We start from the raw sequence: 5,082 nt of genomic DNA, 5'->3' as shown, positions 1-5,082 counted from the left end.
AGTTAGGTTTTTTTTAATTATCACTTATTACCTCCAAATTAGTTTCCTCTCCTGTCTGCACCTTCATTTCCCATCCTTCTCCAAAACCCTAGCTCATCCCTCTCTCCCCGTCTTCATCTTGCGTTCTTCAAACAATGCACCGCACCACATTCTTCAAACAAGGCCTCTTTCGTTCGTATTGGTCTTGGTCTTCCGTTGCATTTATGGGCTGAGCGAGGCTCCAATCGTTTGTTGGAGGTTCTGTGCCTCCAACTGTTCGTCATATCTTATGATATTGTGACACAGTTGTGATTGTAAGACATTCCATTTTCATGATATTTTGCTGCAGTAGAAATACGTGTATATACATAATATTAGAAATTTGCAGTTCCAGAACTATGGTGAGAAATGTGTGGCAGAGGTGTGATCCTAAGATGATCAGTTGGCTAATATGAACACCCACGATGTCGTCAAATTTTCACGTCTTCTCGGCAACGAGATTCGCATTCTCAAGGTACAACTTCTCTTTTCTATTTCTATAACCCTAAACCTATTGATTAAGCTATTAGTTTGATGTGTTCGTTTTCGTCTTCTTAGCGTTAGGGTGTCTGAGTTTAATTGAAATTTTTGCTTTGGTTGAAGGAAGAGTTGAAGAGAACCGATCTGAAATTGGAATCTTATAGATCAAGGATAATTCAAAATTTTCAATGTGTTGAAATTCAATTCAATTGAAATTGAAATTTTAAATTCAATTCATCCCGAGAAAGTTATTTATTTTGGTTTGTTTATATTCTCATCCACATTAATTTTGTATAAATTTATTGCTCCCCTGTCTCACCATTTCGGTATGAATCATAGTTGATGCCGAGAATTTTGTCTCTAGTTTGTATAAACTCTCTAGTTTTTTCTGTAATCACTTTCAAGTTTCTGTTTATTCACTTTTCTTTCTTGAAATACATTGAAGAAGTTAAAGCCATTAGAATTTATATGTATCTACCTATCCATCCATTAGAATTTAGTACAAAATCTTTCTAATAATCTATATATGTTTAGCATCGTCCCTTCATGAAAAGATAATTTAATGACCTTGGTGGGGTTGAGTTTTATATTCTCTTACAAAGACAACATGAAGAAAGAGATGATAGGACTTTTATGGCAAAAAACCCACGTTTTGGAAAGTAAATTCCCTGCTGCAACACTTTTGACCAAAATTGGAAAGTATTCTTCTTCACACAGTTCTTAACAGTCCTTAGATACTTAACTTCCAATTAACTTATTTATTCTTCCTTCCTAGCACTGAAAAGCTTTAAAGAAATATTTTATAGAAAAAAGAAGTCTCAAGATCAATATATGGGAAATTTTAATGATATCTAACAAATCTCTTAATTTCTAGGTGACTTTTGATGATGATAAATCAAAAGCAGTGGATTTCAATATTATCCACCATCTAATCCTGGTTTCCAAGCTATTGAAGAAGAAAATCCTCCACTGTTATTGAAGAGCCACGGTAATTCTGGTTCTTGAATAAGAAATTATCACTTTCTATTTAATATTCTTATTTGTTTGTTTGATCAATTAGATGCTGAAAAGGTGGTCTTCCCTTTGCATTCAACCCTTTTATGTAGCTTAATTTCTACTGATCTACATGATAATTTATAATGGACTGCCTTTAAAAATTATAAGTGTATGCTAATACTGCTTGGGTTGTGAGAGCATTGTAATGACATTGACAATACTCTTGTGAAAGTTGTCGTGTGCATGCAACAGAAACTCCTATAAACATAGAGGTGTTATATACTTGTTTTTCTTCTCTGGTTTATTTATATGTTTGTTTTTATTAATACATGTAATCGTTAACCAGTGTTGCTTTCGAGGAATTGGTTTTGCTTTCCAGGACAAAAAGGAAATTTGTTTCTTTCTTGGAAATGGACTTATTTGTGCTCTCTTCATCTTGTATTTATTGGGTAACAATTAATATTTTACATTTATGTTGAAGTTATTTTTTAATGTATAGACTAAATATTTGTTTTAGTACGTAGATTTTTCTTCAACAATACTCCTAAAAGTGTCATGGTTTCATATTCTTTTTCAACTAAAATTCTTCAAATCTTCGTTCAAAAGGAGAAGTTTATTTATAAGTTTGAAGAGATAGTGTGTTGCCCTTAAGAGTAGAATATATAATTTCTTATATGGAACTTAAATCATAGTGTGTACTGAATTATTATGTAAAAGTACTTGTTGTATGAAGTATTGCTTAATGAATCCTTATTGCTCTTATCATCGTGTAAATCTATAATGCACTGTGTTGCCACAAATTCATGATTTGGATTTTGGATTGCAGAGTAGGCCGGATTGGATTGACTACCCTTTCCTTGTAGAATAGGCTATTTGAAAGTTTCTGCTTATTGGTGTCTTCTATGTTTGACTTATTCTTTATTTGATTTGTTTCACTTTTGTCTCCTTTTTTATTTCTTCTACTTTTAGTGCTAGAAATTTAGCATAGCGGGAATAGTTTTTTGTGAACCCTTGAAAATGCACTAGTTTCACACATGCCGAGATTTTCTTAGATGACAAAGCTGGTACAGCAGAGAATAAAACTTCCAAAACTTCCAAAGAAGAAACACCATCTAAAGATTCTCCAGCAGGACCAAGAGCTGCTTCTAGACCTGCAGTTGGGTTTCCAAACAATCCTTTTGATTTCTCGGGGATGTAAATCAATACCTCTGTTTTTTTTTTCTTATTTGTATCATGCGGTATAATTCTATTTCTTAATATTTCTTAATAAATATGGCTTGTTAATTGTTATTTAGGTGTTCTTTTCAAGACCACTTGTCAGTTCTCACTAACTATTATAGAAGATATTAAACATAGAGTCTTAGTGTTGTATAACATTTCAATCATAGTCTTGTATTTCTGCCCCCGTCATTCTCAATCTTTGCCACTCTGTTTTTAAACTCTTAATATTTGAATTTGCAGTGGTACTGATATTTCTTTGGACCCTCAAGTTTCGTTTGTTCCATCTGTTGAGGTGTTGGTTAAGGCTCTGCTTATGATGTCACCAGCAGCTCTGAAACATGCTCCAGATTCATTTGTCAGAATATTACTTTGCTCACATCATCCATGTGTAGTTGGTAGTGCAAAAAGAGATGTGGTGTGGAAGGTAGCTTTTCTTCATACTTGTGTGTTGTCCTATATAATTTGCACTTAATTATTTAATTTCTAATAAAGACCAACTAGTATAAACTTGGCAGTCTAGAAACCTGGCAACTTGGGCATGTGATCAGTTAATAACCTAATCTATCCGACCTATGCTGCAGTACAATTGAAATGTGTATTGATTATGGTAGGATCTATTTGGAAAATTATGACAGGTTCCATGCCATGTGGACATTGGTCAATTAGTTTATTTTTTGGCAATTGGTCTATCTCTCTTTCAAATTATTGTTAATCCATTATTACTTGAATTTTGATAACCAAATAAAACGGAAAAGTGCATTTATATGTATTATTGTTATAATTATAGAAAAAAGAAGCTGAACCTATATATTATATTAGGAACATTTTTATTTATTTCCATATCATATCGTTTTCATTTGAGAATGTGAAATCTCCTTTATTTATTTTATTGATTCTTGTTTTGTTAATATAAATAAAGCACCTGTGTTTTCTAAAACTCTTTCAACTTATTGTTTATCTTTTTCATAGAGTTTAACATGATATCTAAACCCTCTTTTAAAACTGTGTCGGCTAGATGTTGGGAACATTTTCATCTAAATTATATAATAAAGAAATCTATATTATATATATATATATATATATATATATATATTATTAGGAACAGTTTTATTTATTCTTGTATCTTATCTTTTTGTTAGTATTGCATATAAAATCTCCTTTATATATTGTATTGATTCCATTATCTTCACAGTTTGTCATTTTTCAACCATCACCGGTAATAATTGTTAAATTCATTTGTATGATTCTTTTTATTAAATATATTACTGATTGATTATTATGTTAATATTGTAGGGATATGATCAAGCGAGCATGCCAAACAATGAAAGTAATGAAGATCAAAATTAGACATTGTTTCCTTTGTAGTAATGTAATGAACATCTCAGTCATATTTTTGTATTTTAATTTAGTATTGAATATCTTTCTTTTTAATATATGAACAATTAGTTGTATGAACATGTTGAACAATGAATATTTTATATATAATAATCAGTTTTTGTTCATATTATTTCATTGTCTGTTTGGTTAATAAAACTAATTTTATCATAATCCCATTTTATTACAATAAAAAACTAAAAAATAAATAAATTTGTATACGTTTTTTGCGGTTTTGGCCCGGTTAACTTTTGTGGTTCTTTTAGCCCCTGTAAGTAATTAGCGGCGGTTTTTTGAAAAACCGCTAGTATTAGCGGGGGTTTTGAGAAAACCGCCGGTATTAGCGGGGGTTTTCGAAAAAACCGCCGGTATTAGCGCGGGTTTTTGGAAAACCGCCGGTATTAGCGTGGGTTTTTGGAAAACCGCCGGTAATAGTGGGGGTTTTTGGAAAACCGCCGGTATTAGCGGGGGTTTTGAGAAACCGTCGGTATTAGCAGGGGTTTTTGAAAAACCGCCGGGAATTACTTAGCGACGCAGCTTTTCCCAGGAGTTTTCGTAACCGCGGGTAACATACTTTCCGGGGGTTAAAACCGCCGGAAATGACAAAAATAACCCCCGGTAAAAATATAAATTTTTGTAGTGATATCTGTGTTTGGACTATGGTCGTGTCGTTAGCAATTTTGTTGCACAGGTTTGACTTTCTTTTCTTTATTTTCAAATTATTTTGAAAATGTTGTTTTCTTATACTATTCATTTTTATTTATTTGTTCATTTATTTTTGCAGGCTATTCGTAAGCACTCATTGACCGTATATGGTGATGGGAAGCAAACAAGAAGTTTCCAATATTTTTTTTATGAATGAAGAAGAGGGATGAAATTTTCTTTTAGGAAAGAGATTTTTTCTGATATTCTTTCTCAGGCGTTGGAGACAGTTAATTAGCTTTTATAAATGTTATTCTTATTGTTACTACTAAGTAGGATTGACTAACCGGG

The 5,082-nt window shown here is 32.1% G+C and overlaps 1 long non-coding RNA gene across 1 annotated transcript; it reads left to right on the top strand.

Moving 5' to 3' along the window:
- Nucleotides 1-262: 262 nt before the first annotated feature.
- LOC148203311 (uncharacterized) lies at nt 263-4,166 on the top strand. Its single transcript, XR_015784513.1, has 4 exons — nt 263-493; nt 1,373-1,486; nt 2,956-3,139; nt 4,009-4,166. It is a non-coding gene; the product is annotated as an uncharacterized LOC148203311 (long non-coding RNA).
- The last annotated feature ends 916 nt before the right edge of the window (nt 4,167-5,082 follow it).

The sequence above is a fragment of the Vigna umbellata genome, chromosome 2 (genome assembly GCF_029865625.1).
Source record: "Vigna umbellata cultivar VRB3 chromosome 2, Vumbellata_1.0, whole genome shotgun sequence".
In the NCBI taxonomy this organism is placed as follows: Eukaryota; Viridiplantae; Streptophyta; class Magnoliopsida; order Fabales; family Fabaceae; genus Vigna; species Vigna umbellata.
Note: the sequence above shows the minus strand (reverse complement) of the source record. Positions and strands in the feature narration are given on the sequence as shown.